At 35.1% G+C, this 17,329-nt stretch overlaps 2 long non-coding RNA genes across 2 annotated transcripts; one reads left to right on the top strand and one right to left on the bottom strand.

Moving 5' to 3' along the window:
• Nucleotides 1-387: 387 nt before the first annotated feature.
• On the top strand, nt 388-1,659 carry LOC141363640 (uncharacterized). Its single transcript, XR_012369120.1, has 3 exons — nt 388-423; nt 685-817; nt 1,093-1,659. It is a non-coding gene; the product is annotated as an uncharacterized lncRNA (long non-coding RNA).
• Nucleotides 1,660-11,957: 10,298 nt separating this feature from the next.
• Nucleotides 11,958-17,329, bottom strand: LOC141363712 (uncharacterized). Its single transcript, XR_012369269.1, has 5 exons — nt 17,028-17,329; nt 16,327-16,375; nt 14,593-14,725; nt 14,392-14,487; nt 11,958-13,089 (listed from the first exon to the last, which is right to left on the bottom strand). It is a non-coding gene; the product is annotated as an uncharacterized lncRNA (long non-coding RNA).

The following is a 17,329-nucleotide window of genomic DNA, read 5'->3' as shown; positions in this document are numbered from 1 at the left end:
TATCTACTGATACAGGTCATTGGCTGATATATCGGTGCATCTCTATTAGGGCTGCACGATAAATCGCATGTGTTTGTCAGGCTTATCTCCGCAGTAATTCCGGTTCCTTGATTAGTATTAAATCGCCATCAGCTGTTTTCAGATGGAGCAGCTTTAACTACACAGAGCCGTAGTTCACTGACAATCGGGGCAATTTCGCATTAATTATCGCGGACATATCGCCTGTGATATGTATGCGATATGGCCCAGCTTGTCAGGGAACTATGGCTCTGTGTAGTTAAAGCTGCTCTATCTGAAAACAGCTGATAGCGATTTACTACTAATCAAGGAACCGGCATTACTGACGTGATGCGCGTGGTATCGCATGCGATTTATCGTGCAGCCCTAATCTCTATCAACAGGGTAACACAATAAGAGCCAGGGGTATGTAAACTTTTGAACAGGATGATCGGTGTTAATTGTTATTATTTTGTTTAAAGATTATAATTTTAATTTTAATTTAGTAATCCCCTTTAGATGCAACCTTCTGTAAAATACGTTTATGCTTCTCTGAAAACAAAATATTAGCAATGTACACAGATCATCCTGTTCCAAAGTTTTGGTACCCCTAATATATTATTTTGCCTTCTTGAGGATCTTTGTTTCTTTTGTAAATGTTATCATGAATCTCTCAATTGTCCTCAGTGTAAAAAGATGAATTTCAACATCATTGTTGGAAAGGGTCCAAGCATGCAGAAGATGCTGGAAAAACAGAGTGTGCAAACCTGGAGGACTTTTTCTAAAGACCATAACATAAAAACAGTTGTTGATCAACTAGGTAAGAGTTTATAAATGCAGTTATTATTATGTGTGTGGCTTATATTTAAAAATCTCTCATGCGAAATAGCTTGTTTTGAACCCCCAAGCCTAAAGAAATTCACAACCTTTAAACGACAATGACATCATAGACTCTCGACTTCTGGCAACTATCCCCATGGCTACTTATTTATGCAATCCCTGATGTTATCTGCCATCTAACAATAAAATGGCACATTTTGGTTCAGTGAACTTATTTCTAAGGAACTGTTAATAATTCTGTTATTTTTGCTCCAGTGAATGGCATAGGAGGATTTTAGGACACATTGCTTCTTTACCACAAACGGCAGTCAAGAATTTCCTAGAACAGGTGACCTCTCTTAGAGGTGAAAAGGCCTGAGGGAAAGGATGCAGAGACCAGCTCATCTCCACAAAATAACAGCTCAACTAATGCCAGGCCTCAGGATGCACGTGCTGAACATGTGTCACGTGACCTCGCAGAGGTCAGCAGCATGGATTTAAAAGCTGATCTTTGGCCTTTAAAACCACAAAGATTTGACATTTAAGTGTTTGTTTACCTAATCAGGTCAATAGACATTCTTGTAGTTGTCAGGGTCTCTCAAAGCAGAGAGAGAAAGTGAAATTCCTTTTCTTATAAACTGGAATGGAAATGTTTTTACTTAGTGCTTCCTTATGTTGGTCTTTCTATTTTAGTTCTACGCTGGCAGTATAAAAGACGTTACTGTCTGTATTAAATCAATCAAACAGATGTTTTCCATTGCATGTACAACATTGCTGCCCGGCCCAGACGCCTTTTAATAACCTCTCTTATTAAAAAATAACTGACCTGTAATGACACATATGTGACCCCGTATGTGAAATTCATGATAAACTCTCATAATTCTCAACGAATATAACCATACTGTAAAAATATTTGTTGTTTCACCTTAAAGTTATCTGGTTCCCTTTAAATTTTGAGTTCATTCAACTTTTAATATTAGTTTGAATAAACTCAAAATTTTAATGCAACCAGGTAACTTACTTTTTTAAGTACGTTTTAACCAACTTTTTTACAGCGCAGAGATGCTGGAATGGTGTTAAGAATAAAAAAATAAACAAATAAACAAACAAACAAATAAATAAAACAATCTCATAATTATGAGATCAGTAGCATCAAAATTTGACTTCAGTCATTGATTTCACATTGATATCAATCTTTGACATGACCATACTCAGCCAATATTAAATATACAGGTGGTCATATATTTAGAATATCATCAAAAAGTTGATTCATTTAACTAATTAAATTAAAAAGTGAAACTTGTACATGTTTATTAATGATTATAACGGACCACTAAGGAAAATCCCAAATTCAGTATCTCAGAAAATTAGAATATTGCTTAAGACCAATACAAAGAAAGGATTTTTAGAAATCTTGGTGAAAAAGTATGAACATGAAAAGTATGAGCATGTACAGGACTCAATACTTTGTTGAGGCTCCTTTTGCATGAATTACTGCAGCAATGTGGCGTGGCATGTAGTCGATCAGTCTGTGGCACTGCTTAGGTGTTATGAGAGCCCAGGTAGCTCTGATAGTGGCCTTCAGCTCTTCTGCATTGTTGGGTCTGGCATATCGCATCTTCCTCAATAATCCATAGATTTTCTATAAGGGTTAAGGTCAGGCCAGTTTGCTGGTCAATTAAGAACAGGGATACCATACTCCTTAAACCAGGTACTGGTAGCTTTGGCACTGTGTGCTGGTGCCAAGTCCTGTTGGACAATGAAATCTGCATCTCTATAAAGTTGGTCAGCAGCAGGAAGCATGAAGTCCTCTAAAACTTCCTGGTATATGGCTGCAATGATGGTGGACATCAGAAAACACAGTGGACCAACATCAGCAGATGACATGGCACCCCAAACCATCACTGATTGTGGAAACTTTACACTGGACCTAAAGCAAAGTGGATTGTGTGCCTCTCATCTCTTCCTCCAGACTCTGAGACCCTGATTTCCAAAGAAAAAGCAAAATTTATTTTCATCAGAGAACATTACTTTGGACCACTCAGCAGTAGTCCAGAAGTGAGACGCATCTGACGCTGTCTGTTGTTAAACAGCGGCTTGTCCAACAGCTGAAACCCATGTCTTGCATACGTCTGTGCGTAGTGGTCCAGCTGCAGTTCACTCTTTGTGAATCTCCCCCACATTTTTGAATGGGTTTTGTTTCACAATCCTCTCCAGGGTTCGATTATCCCTATTGCTTGTACACTTTTTTCTACCACATCTTTTCCTTCCCTTCGCCTCTGTATTAATATACACAGAGCTCTGTGAACAGCCAGCCTCTTTTGCAATGACCTTTTGTGTCTTGCGGTTCTTGTGCAAGGTGTCAATGGTCGTCTTTTGACCTTTGCAGGTGTTTTGAGTTAATTAGCTGATTAGAGTGTGTCTTCAAAATTGAACCTTTTCATAATATTCTAATTTTCGGAGATACTGAATTTGGGATTTTCCTTAGTTGTCAGTTATATATCATCAAAATTGAAAGAAATAAACATTTGAAATATATCAGTCTGTGTGTAATGAATAAATATATAATACAAGTTTCACTTTTTGAATGGAATTAGTGAAATAAATCAACTTTTTGATGATATTCCAATTATGTGATCAGCACCATAAGTTGTATATTTTTTTACAGATTGTTCTTTATATTTTGTCGGATGATTTTATGTAGATAACAGTTAAAATGACGTTAGCTGAGTTTTCACAGACTGGATCACATGTATGCTCTTTCTGATGGTTATAATAATAACGTATCCACTTATCTATCCTTAATAGCATTAAGATTTGAGTCGGTATAGTTGCACAAAGTTCAATTAATTGTAACTGTGTTTATGAAACATTCACACATAACTTCCTAGCAGGACAGTCATTTTGTTACAAAGATCAATGTGAAGCACAAACAACCACACACAAACAAGTTCCAAAGCTGAAAGAGAGAAAATGCTGGATCCTTACATGAGGGCGGTGGGATAATAGTGTGGATCCCTAACAAAGGCTATTTTGACAGAGCAAGCATTGTCTGTGTCAGCCCACAAATCCATCCACTCCAAATGAACTCAGCAGAAATAATGGGACTTTAAACAGTGCTGGCCATCGGAAAAAACATCGCTGTTCAGCACATGTGGTTGACCTTTTGTGATTTATCCCGAACATTTTAATCCTTCCCTCACATAAAATGTGCCGGAACCTGCTATTACAAAAGTAATACGTGACGGTAGCTGTAATGGTTTTAAACTCTAGCACTAATATTGTTTTGCTCATAGTTTTACCTTTTTGTATCCATATAGTGCAGTCAGACAGAAAAAGCTTATTGACCGTAGCTTTCACGTTCTGCGATGTCCTCTCATTTTCTTTCACTCTAACCCATCCAACATTCACCTAAATCACGTTAACAGAGAACCCAGTTACTGCCCTGCCAAATATAGACTAATGCTGAGCCTCTCTTAAGACTCAAATTTAATTTCAAACTGACATCAGTTCATTTACCAGCACACAGGGCTATTGCTGCTTCAGCTGTATGATAGGATGTGCTTTAACTACAAAATTAATGTGGCTTAAACTTCAAAAGAAGTTTTGCAATTATAACAAAATGTGTTGAACGATATTACCAAAACGTAGTTAAAAATGATTCATCACAAAGTCGAACTCCAGTCGTATATTTAATGCGTATAAATGATCATGCGATAGACACTTACAAATACAAAAACTCACACACTCTAAGATAAAATTTTGGAAGGGAAGACTATGGGAAATATCTTTATAGTTTTAATAAGTGTTAGGTGAAAATGTTTAAAAGGTAAAAAGAGGAAAATGATCCTACTGTTCGAGTAATGAAATGGAAAAATAGGGGAACTGCTGCATCTCACTAATAGATTTAGCAGAGAACGATCGTATGGTTTATAGTTCCAGGAATGGATGTCATTACATATGGATTCACCACCAGTAACAAAAACCAAGACGCTAAGAGATGGTTCAGCTTGTTTGAGAAGCAAAGATCGATGGTGTAAATGTGTTCGCATTTACACAGACCATACACTCCAAATATATTGGGTTATTTTAACCCATTCTGGGTAAATATTGGACAGAGCCAACTGTTGGGTTATAAATAAGCCTATGCTAGGTTGTTGTTACCCAGCCATGTGTTAAAACAACCAGCATAGGATTATTTACCAACGATTGGTGCTTACCATAGACTGTAAAAAAAGGTGGATGACACCCATTTGTTCTCTTCCATTGGTGAAAAGTGAAGCCGCCAATGTCCCGATACAGTGCTGACATCTTGGGTCTTGAGTCTGCGCCGTAGCGATTTCGGGACCAGTCCTGCACAGTAGTGAGCAGGAAGTAAAGCCCAAAATCAAGACCCCGCCCTCACTCTCGCAGAATGCGCTTATCACACGATATCACAGCTGTCAATCATGACGTGACACCACCATTTTTATATCATTAAATAACTAAACACAAACTTATTTTAAAAACAAACACTTGAATTTACATCAGCGTGATAAAAACTACAGTAAATGACAGAAACCAGCTTCGGAAAAAAGATAATCGAAGTGTAATTAAATTTTTTAGTTGGTCTCATCTCCTATTGAATAACAGAGGAGGCGGGGTTTATGACCTATACTGGGACCAGTCCCTGGGGGGCAATCGAGGCATTTTGGCTTCACTTTTCTGGGCTTGTGCGGCACGCTTGGCGCTTACCAAGGGTTAAAACAGTGGTTCCCAACCTTTTCCCTTGTGCATACGACAGTCTGAGCCCTCATTTACTCCTGTACATCCACCTTTCCTTTAAATTTTGCCGTTACACTGACAAGCACAAAACTGAAAGAAGAATTTTACATGAGATAATATTTGAAAACCTCAGATGCAAAAGCCACCTCAGTCAAAAATGAGACAACGATATTGATTGAATGCTCTCTGTACTTATGTCCATCAAATACTTTTGCTTTAAATCCGCTTAATCCCATCCTTAGGCCATTCCAGCCTGGTCTCATGAGAATTTGTACATATTTTATGAGTTGGCTAATTCGTATCAATTCATACGAAGTTAATCGTGCAAAATCATATATGATTTTCATGAAAAAACAACAAAACCAAACCCCACATCTAAACCCAACGTCACAGGGGTCTCAAATCATACCAAAACTTACGAATGTGGTCGTATAAATTTATACAAATTAGTCAACTCATAAAATATGTACCAATTCTCGTGAGATAGCATTGGCCATTCAGAAATGCTGCTTTGTTGGCAGAATCTGTTAAATGCCACAATGATTTTTGAAGCCCTAAAAGTGCACGGAAAACGAATGTGAAATGACCTTGTTTCAAATTTATTTTGGTGATTTCAAACATCAACATTGCATTTCAGAGATCATGTACCCTGCCTTTAAAACTTATATGTTAGTACTTAGACCTGAGTACAACACGAACGTGGCAGCCACATGCATCACAGCGCCCCCTATAATGTTTGGTTCAGTTTCTAAATTTTTATCATTTGCAGTGTTTCTAGTTGCATCTTTAGTGATTTTGCAACTGTTTATGTCGTGTCCAAATAATGGATTTTTGGAAAAGTGGAGTTTTTTTTCCATTTTTTGCATGCACTTAGAGGGTTTTGCAGTGAAAGACAGTTTAAAAAAAATACTAATGAAATGATTAAAGTGACTAGTACTGAACTCGCAGTTGATCCGTGACCCACGGTTCGGCTCGCATGTGATTCGTGGATTAATATGCAAATTTAAATAGGGAAAGTTTATCATTTGTGTTTCAAATGCTTGCAAATGTTAACATTCAAGTGATTTTAAACAGTTTAACTGCAAAAGGCGCTAAAGTGAGCAGTTTACTTTACGCACAAACGCACGTGCAGTTGAATGCGTCCGGTCCAGCTCGAGTCAGACGTAATCATCCTTCAAAGATCAGAACTTTTGATGTGTAAACTTCAGAGAGTTGCGCTACTCTCTCTTATACGGTAGTGTATTAAAATACATTTGGCTAATAGAGCAATGAAAAACAACGTAACGTAGGAGACTGTTTATGCTGCACCGTTTGTAATTCGCCCTCTGTTTGTGTGTGTGCGCGTTTAAGGGGACTCAGTAGTGCGCACGGAGAGATATGCAGTCTGTGTATATTTGGTCTTAAAGAGACAGTAAGCTCAATTGACCTACTTAAGTCTGTGGCATTAAAGTTAATCAAACAACCCAAGACAAAGAGAAAATCACTCCTGAAGCTTTAAAAAATAATACTTACATTTAATTAATACAATACATGTAGTGTTATTCTTCATTAGATTTCTGTACCTAATGATTTTAGATCATACTTAATGTGCAACTTTGTTCTTTTTTATAAATGTTTGTAATTTCTTGATTTGTTATTAGATTTTTCCCATACTTTTTTTTGCTGATCCGAAAAATTATCCAATCGTTGCCTCAAAAACCTTAATGTGATCCGAACCGTGAGTTTTGTGATCCGTTGCACCCCTAAAAGTGACATTTGTGAAAATAAGACATTTCATGACTAATAACCCTTTTCATTGCCATTAAAGTGAAATTAGTGAACCTAAACATAAGAGCCTGAAAAAAATCCCTGTTTACAAGAAAACATGTCAGATACACTTAGAGGGTTTTGCATCTGAAATTGTTATTGTAACACCTTATATCTTGGCCTTGTAAGCATGTGATTTTTAAAAAAGCTTTTAAAAATATCTTTTATATAAAATTGTATAAAGCTTGGGAAACACTGTGTTAAAGTGTGGCGATCAAGCATCAATCTAATCTAGTTTAATGCATGTGCTTCTATTTTAAATGGAATAATAAGACACTTAATGAGAAAAACTCACAAAGCGGAACCTAAGCGACTAAACATAAATGATCTCAAAGCGGAGTAACGAAACATTTCACAAATTTTTCCTTTTCTATCAGCCAATATCAACTATTCAAGCTCCCTACTGCACTTATATCATGGCCACAAATGCGTTTAGGCCAGGAGAGACCGAGCTCATCTGAACAGCACTCTGGCTCCAACATTTACTGAACTCAGCACAATCTCTGACAAGCCTCAATGTCTATTACTCACCCCAAAACTCCCAGCTGCAGCTGAGCAACGCCATGCGGAACAGCCCGGCCCGGGGAACAGGGGAGAAAGTCTGACCCAAGCTCAAACTAAATTAAAGGTTGATATGGTTTAATAAGCAATAGTGCTTCAACTAAAAAAGAAATTCTGTGATATTATATAGGATATATAAAAAATAGACACATAAATCAAAACCAATACAACATTTGAGTGCACCAACTTCTCTATGTGGTGGCTAAGCTTTTGAGTAAGGATTGCATTTAACCCAATAACAAACTACAAGTTCAACTACAGCGACATAAACTTATTTCCCTTATGCAGAGAGATAAGGCCGACTGCAGAAAAGACATTGTGACATTGACCATGTTACTCCTTTGTGCAAAAGGTCAGATTTGATGTACTTCAAAACATTCTTGAATCATGTTGGCGTAATATGCATCATCTTGCAGAGCACAGCATCTCAAACGCAGGCTGCTGTTATTCAATTATTTATATAAAAGCAGGAAAACATGCATGAAGCAATAGTGTAACTTCATTTACATTAATGCATTTGGCAGGAAATTTTATCCAAAGTGACGTATAGTGCATTCAAGGTATACATTTATTTATCAATATGTCGAGAGAGAGAGAGAGAGAGAGAGAGAGAGAGAGAGAGAGAGAGAGAGAGCTCTGTCATTCCACTTGGGTCGAGTCATGGTGCCAGGCTCAATTAAGCCTTGGTGAGGTAGAAAACTAAAACAATGGCAATTGTGTGTGTACACAGAGTCCCATTCTGATAACAGAACCTCAGTGTGTGCGTTTGCAAAGATCTTACTGAATAACAAAACAACATGATTTCTCCACCAGTTTACCGTGGTAATGCTACTGTCTCACTGTGGCGCCACATCTGGGGTGTAAGCTTTCTCATATTTTCAGGATCCACAAGGTGCAGGAAACAGAAACAGAAAGGACAGATTTTGTGACAGTGTCCCTTTATTGACACGGAAAGACACAGTCGATGTGTTTTGGTACTACTTGGCGACTGCTTGGCAAAAGTCCAGACTTATGAGATGGGAACTGCCTACAGCACATTCAGGACAATGAACTCATGAGGGAAAAGGAAGTTAGATTGTGCCTGGCTGTGAATGATACCACATGAGAAACAGAGATCATATGTTTACATAATCATATTTAAGAATTGCATGTGCACTGCAAAAATGATGTGAAATCAACATATTTTTATGTTATTTTAAAGGTCCCGTTCTTTCTGATCCCATTTTTTAAACCCTAGGTAGTGTGTAATGTTGCTATAATAGCATTAATAATAGCTGTAGAATGATAAAGCTCAGAGTTCACTGCCAGGTGATACATTTTCTTTAACAGAATTCCCCTTTAAAAGCCTACAGCGAACGGTCGGTTGGGACTACAGCCCTTTACTTCCTGCTTTTATGATGTCAGTAGAACAGTTTTTTGACTAAACTCTGCCCACACACTGTAAAAAATACCTTGCTGCCTTAAAAATTTTTGTTGAATCAACTTGGATTTCAACTTACTATTATTTATCTTGACTAGAGATGAGTTGTTATACCTATAGGTGAGTTGTTATAACTTATAAAATTAAGTTGACTTTTCTCAACTATATTTTATAAGTTGTGACAACTCATCTCTGTTGACATGACTTGTAAATCTAAGTTGATTTAACAAATTTTTTTAAGGCAGCACAGTACAGCTAGTTAACGGCAAGCTAAGCTGCTATCGATTCACAACACACTAAACAAGCTACACAATCAAAACTTGATACATAGGGACTTCACAGAACAAGGAAGACATCAGCCCGTTTTTAGGACAGTGAAAACAGTGCTATAGAGATAGGTAAATTGTGTGAAAAATACTGCGTCTTTTTACACGTGAAACATGAACACATGTTATATTGCGCAAAAAATTAAGTCAAGCAATTTCAACTTGTGTTCATAACTTATGTCCACTTAACTTGCAAAACCAAGTTATTTTAACTTCATGCTGCATTTTTTTACGGTTTGTATATTCAGTATCAGCTATAGATCCGTTAAAAAACACCAGCAACAAATGTCTTATTGCCACATAAATCACCAAGAAAAAATAACAATGGAAGCATTTTTAAACATTAAAGGCTTTCAAAAGGTAAATTGCACGTAACTGCGAAATCCTCTAAAGAGGCTGTAAATATTGCAGGTTTTGACCAAAATTCCACTAAGACGGCACAGCCAAGACCATTTTTATTTCATGTTGTTTTTTCTGCAAATCCCCCCTGTGTTTTTCAAACCCTCAAGCCACCTTCTGAAATTCTTTCAGGCTCCGGAGAGAAACCAAGAGCCAAGAATAAGTTGAGGTAGAAAGAGAAAGAAAGAGAGCATACACTCTTTATTTACTCTGTTGTAACGGTACTTTTGAGAATTATATGACCAAAGGATGTTAGCTGAACTTTTAACATACAATAGATTCCCCATTTGACCCGGCCAGGGTCAAAACAATCATCATTTAAGGAAATAATCATTAAACTGGGCTTGCTTATCTTGGAAGTAACGTGGAGAAAAAAATTGTAGCGCACCTGAAAAGTAAAACTTACTGGAAGCCAGTCAGCTTCCTCAGAGACCAAACAAACACGCAGAAGGGTTGAGATCTCAAAAAGATAATTTATATACAGTACTGTATAAAAGTCTTATGCATGCTACTATAAGACTTGTTGTCAGAGTCATGTAAGTCTCTTTGGAAATACAGGAAACTTGTATACAGAACAAAAAACTGAATAAGATTAGTGTCAAGTATTTAGTGCGACCTCTCCTTATACTCCTCATTTCCTTACAAAAGTTGTCACTTGGATTGTACCTTTTAAAAAGGTAATATGAACCATTTAAGTATGATGATAAGTTTTATACCGCCCCGGTGACAACTTACCGTCTTGACTTGAGCATTAGCAGCAGGCTCTCTTAAACCTAAATTAAATTAAATCCCAATTTATTATTTGAATCTAATGACTTTAAGACTTCAATGGGCGGTTTCCCGAACAGGGTTTATGTTAATCCAGGACTAGGCTTTATTTATATTAGGTCATTTAAGAAGTTTTACGAACATACCTTACAAAAAATATTACAGGTGTTGAGACAGAACAATGGCACTGATATATGTTAAGATACAAAGTATTTTTAAATGAAGGCAGCACGATACTGTATATTATAATGTTGTGAACTTGCTTTTAAAGCCGCTTCTGATGTAATTATTTTGTCAAATAAAAAAAATAATTTAACAAAATTAAACAATAGAAATTAGATAAAATTATTATGTCAAAATTTAATTCAACAAAAGAAAATGCTGCAAGTGTTTCTGCACTGTTAAAATTGGTCAAAACACATACCCCAGCATTAAAAAGATCCTAGTATGCACCATTAGGTACAGAGATGTAGGGGAGAACCTCCCAGCTAACAATTTTACGTTATAAAAACGTTCCCGTAACATCTTACGAAAGTTTGGAAAACGTTTATTTTTTTAACATTCTTAGTATTAACGTTATTGTTTGGTTATAAGAACGTTATTTAAAACGTTTTTAGAAAGGTTCAGTCTGTTGTTATATTAATGATCTAAGAACGTTTTTGAAAACGTTATCAAAACATTCCATTCGCCATTATATTAATGTTCTCAGAATGTTTTTCTAACGTTCATGACAGGTTATATAAACATTATGTTTCAACGTTCTTAGAAAGTTAAAAGCGTCCAGTTTTTTAGACGTAGTATTAACGTTATTGTTTGGTTATAAGAACGTTATTCAAAACGTTTTTAGAAAGGTTCAGTCTGTTGTTATATTAATGTTCTAAGAAAGTTTTTAAAAACGTTATTAAAACGTTCCATTCGCCATTATATTAATGTTCTCAGAATGTTTTTCTAACGTTCCTAACAGGTTATAAAAACATAATGTTTCAACGTTCTTAGAACGTTAAAAGCATCCAGTTTTTTAGACATAGTATTAACGTTATTGTTTGGTTATAAGTAATGTTTTCAATGCTAGGGTATGAAGAACGTTCTGCTAACTACACTGTAAAATGTAATAAGTTGAGTTTACTTAAAAAAGTGAGGAAACTGATTGCCTCATAATTTTAAGTAAGTTAGTGTATTGCTTTTAAGTTGGCAAAACTTTATATTATTTGTAGCCTAAACTTATTCATCAAGTAAGGTAGAGTATTGATTTTAAGTTGTCAAAACTTAACAGTACAAGTAGACTAAACTTATTAATCAAGTAAAGTTAAGTACTCTTTACTTAAAATCATTAGTTGAGATAACTTCTTTTTATTGTTCACTTTACTTGTAAATATAAGGAAACTGATTGCCTTATATTTGTAAGTAAGCTGAACTAACAAAAATGAGTAAAGCCAAAAGGCAGCAAAATGAGGTTAAAACATTTATTTTAAACATGTTAACAGTGTACAAAGTAAAACATTTACACACACACACACACACACACACACACACACACACACACACACACACACACACACACAAGAAAGGGGTTTGTGTTCAGTCACCCATCAATCTGGATACCCAAAATGCAACAATAGACCTAAGACAGTCTTGTTTCTGTTATTACAAACACAATGAACACACCTTGACAAACAAATTCAAAACAAGTTTTTTTAGTGACTGCAGTTTTGGTTTTGTATCCAGGTTGTCATGTGACTGATAAAAAAATCACAAATTGCATCAACAGACCTACAGTAACAATCTTGTTTCTGCCATCAGAAACACGCAAAATACAGCTTAACTAAAACATCAAAGTTTTGCAGCAATTAAAGTTGAGTTTTTCTGGAACTTGTATCCAGGTTTACGAAAAATATAAAACCCAAAATGCAACAGATCTACAGTAACACGGACTTGTTTCACACAAAACACACTACTTCACATTAGTATGTTTTGTAGTGATGGCAGTTTTGACTTTAGTGATTTGTGCCCCAGGGAAAGAAAAACCCTGTGAATCAACTCAAAATAAGCTGTGAAGAGGTACTCCATATTTAAAACAATGATCAGTCCAAAAACTAAACACATGGCAAGTCCATCCATGGCTGTGACACCCTACCAAATAATTTCTGTAAACCATGTGGAGAAATGTCTGTCCTCCGGCACCAGACTGAGAATTCCTATTGATAGTTGAGGTGGGTCACCATCACAGTCCTAATAAGATAGAAACGCAATATTAATATACATTCTCATAATACAAATGCAAAGTGGATTTGTCATTTAAAAATGTAAACTGTTCAAGGTGATGTTACTAGTTTTTGAAGTGACACTTAAATTTGTAACAGTGCTTCGGTTGGAATTGCCAATAATAATTTGGACCTTTCAGCAAAAGCTTCTTTCCTGGTGGTGCAAAAACATCCTTGAAACATATTTAATTAATAATATCTTGTTAGAAAACTCTTCTATAGGTAAGGTATATTGTATAGGCAGCAGGTTGTTTTTCCAGAAATAAGCCCCAACAGTGTGATCAGGACTCTGTGTCAAGCAGAGGGACTTGTATCAAACTGAAGGGGCTTATTTCATGATAACAACCTGCTGTCTGTGCATTATCCCATTTATTATGTGGCTATTTTACTCATAAGGTAAGCAACATTAAATATTTATTTGAACTATTTTATTAGCTTATTTTTAACAAATACAGGAAAACCTGTTTATTTTCAGTTTTAAGACAAGACGTTCAAATGTCACAAACACACTATTTGGTTTAATAATTTGTAACTATAACATCATATGTTATTAAAAGACATTTGATTTAATTTTGTGTATTATTAAACTGTACCTGTCAAATTTATTTCCAGCATACGGGTTACAGCGTGTTTAAGCGGTTCTAATCTGTTTTGAATACATCTGAATGTAGTCGAAAGTGGACAGCTCAAAACGGTTTACACACTGTTAACACCTGTATTAAGCTTTGTTCACTCATAATGCGATAAACCAAAACCCATAGTGTCGTGTTGATGTATTTCGCTACTGTCAGGTATACATCTCAGACTGATCTTTGAATATTTGATGTTTTGCTTTCTTTATAATGAATTTGAATTGGTTATGTAATTGGCATAAAACCTTTACCTGGCAAATAAATTATGTTTTCATTTATTCACAGCATTTATCAGAAGTTATTGATTCTCTTAATTGACGGAATAACTCAATGGCGGGGAAAGAGTTTCAAACTACAATACAAATTTCTCGCTAGAAATGCAACCAAAAGTGAAAATATTACTTTATGTACACTAAATGTGTGATCAGTTGCTTTCTTGCCCACCATTTTATTTTATCGAACTCAACCAGGCTCGACCAATCCTGAGCATGCTCACGCATAAAATTGTGGGACAAAAGGATGTGCCTTGGTGCCTTTAATTATCTTCTATTTACACATTATTTCTTTAAAAAATGCTAATTAAATGCTAACACAAAAATTAGGACATCTCATATTGATTAAACAAGAAGAATACTAACCATGTTTGTTTTCAGGAAGTCTGTAGTGTCTTCCGCAAGAAGGATAGCAAGACCACGGAGAACTACCGTCCACCGAGCAGTGAAATCAGTGATGTTCTGACAAATAATACATAAAACATTGAGATCAACAGTGGGAACAGATTACTTAAAAGTTAGCAAATGGACTTAAACTATTTAAAACAAACAAACAAAAATACTTACTATTAGATACTCAAGAGAGCTTTTAAACTTTTCTTTCATTCAAAATCTTCAAAAACAATGTTTAGCAAGGGATGAGAACAATTCTTGCTTAAGGTTTTTGCTTGCGACTTGGTTGTACTCCACAGTAACGTTACTATATGAAAGAAGGATAACAAAAGAAACAACATATCAAGATTTAAAAAGTTTTGACATGCCCTAAATAAAATGTGTGTTAATTACCCAGTGGTGGACGAATTACACAAATCGTGTACTTGAGTAAAAGTAAAGATACCCAGGGTAAAATATTACTCAAGTAAAAGTAGAAGTACTTGCTTAAAATTTTTACTTGAGTAAAAGTACAAAAGTATCTGCCTCAAAATGTACTTAAGTACAAAAGTATGGTGATTTATTATGGCCGTATCATTTTTGTCACAAAACTCAAATTATGTGAAATAACTCTCTTGGCTAACCAATCAATTAATAAAAGGACATTAATAAATCAGACACTGATGTCTATTTAAATTATCATAAGCCTAAAACCTTAAAAACAAAAAATTTCCTTTAGCACCAAATGAAATAACAGGATTTGAGAGCAGTAAGTCTCATTTCAAGATTTATTTGTTAAATAATTTATCAGTTTAAGTGTAATAAAAACTTGACTTAAGCACAGGTTCACAATAGTTTTCAAAACATTAAATACATAACGTTATCTAGAAATCAGTCTCCCTTTCTTTGACAAATAAAACAAACCTTACAGAATATAATTTCAGAAACATTTCATGTGCTTTAGCATGTCATATGTATATTGTAATACATAATTAAATGTATTTATATATTTTGGAAGCAAAACTTTTGAAAATATTAATAACAATCTAGGGAGCACTCCAATCCACCTGCCTGTTTAAGCATCATACACTGCATGGCTAGTCAAAATGTCATTTATATTTTACAACAGTGTTAATAGTGATTAATTGTCATTTCAAAATAACAGAGCACTGAGCTTCAAATACAATGAACTTAAGTGAAACAGCTAACTATACGGCTAAAAATAGCTTCAGCCTGCATAGCTTAAAGTTCATTCATGATAACGTCGTATATATTTTAGCAACACAATTAACAGTTTTCTGCAAGCTACTGTTAAGATTGCTCATTTAAAAATATAACCAGAATAAAAATGGCTTACCTCTACGCGTTTCCTTAGATTTGAAAGAGTATTCTTTTAAAACGAAATAGCACAGTTTCAAGGCAGGCAGAGAAGACACGAAGGACTCGTTCTTTTATTCAAGGACTTAAAAAAACTCGCGTAAATAAGGCCATTGTTGTTGTGACGGGTCAGTTAAGTTATCTCCTCCGTTGTTTTTGAATGCAGTTTCATTCTCCAAACGATGCATTGGCTGGCTGCTGCACTCGTGTGACTCGCGTAGCTTACGTGAAACAGCGCGGCAACCAAAACAAGTTCAAGCGCATGCTGTACCCTGATTGGTGGTTTGACGCATCACGTGTGCATCTTAGTTTTATTGTGCAGCTTTAGTTTGCCCAGTTACGTTTTTTATTCACTGATAAATAAAAAGGAACGACCAATTTTTTAAAATGTAGTGGAGTAAAAAGTAAGATATTTGACTTTAAAATGTAGTAAAGTAAAAGTAAAAGTCTCCCAAAATAAAAGTACTTGAGTAAAGTACAGATACACGAAAAAACTACTTAAGTACAGTAACGAATTACATTTACTTCGTTACTGTCCACCACTGTAATTACCTGACTTTCCATGAAGGGTATGCACTCTCTTCAAAGAAACAAGCTCCTGCTAAATAATAATAATATACAATTAACATAGTATATTGATTGATAGATACTAAAAAGCAATTGTAAAAACAAAATTTTTAGCATTCACTCTATAAACTTAAAACTTTTTATACAGCACATCTCTTATTTAACATAACTTGGCATTTTAAGGTATGAAATTATTAATGTTTTTTCTCCAGAGGTGGGTAGAAACATGCTTACTGCATTACATTGACTTGAGTAACAATTTTGAAAGCACCTAATTTAAATGTGCTATTTTACCTTTTATAAGCAGTTCTAAGCATTTTCATGTAGTTTATTATTATAAACCACACCAACACGAATTATAAACTCACTACTTAAGCAGTTTTTCCATTGCATACTTTTACTTTTACTTAAGCAGTTATTACTATAAGGCTTAACTTTAACTAACTTTTTATATAATTACATTTTTACTCAATCTACCTCTGCATATTAGTTACTTATGTCTGTTGAACGAAGTTTATCTTTAAACACACATGATTAGCAGTTGTTGCATTGCTAATTGTGATCAAATAACATGCATCAGTTTTATTATTACCGACAAAATATTACTGTTTACAAACTGTGATTGTAATATTGCGATAAAAACGTAGCAATTAAAAAATAAAAATGATATATAAGCACAAACTTACCTCCTCATGCTCTTATCCGACCATGTGCTGTTGTCGTCTTCTTCAGTTAACCACTCAGTTAAGCCACCACTTACTCCTTGGGAGCATTACTGCCACCTACTGTGCAGTCATCCTTTTTGAAAATACTTGAAATTTTAAGTTGGGCTAAATTAATCTGTTAAGTTTAATCAAGTTGACTTGAGTTTGCATAGAAAAAAGTTGGGATTACTTAGTTAAACTAAGTAAGGTTAACAAACTTAATTAAATAAGTTAAGTTTACTTAATCTTTTTAGTAAGCTCAGCTATTACATTTTACAGTGTAT

Source organism: Misgurnus anguillicaudatus, chromosome 4 (assembly GCF_027580225.2).
Source record: "Misgurnus anguillicaudatus chromosome 4, ASM2758022v2, whole genome shotgun sequence".
NCBI classification, from domain to species: domain Eukaryota; kingdom Metazoa; phylum Chordata; class Actinopteri; order Cypriniformes; family Cobitidae; genus Misgurnus; species Misgurnus anguillicaudatus.
Note: the sequence above shows the minus strand (reverse complement) of the source record. Positions and strands in the feature narration are given on the sequence as shown.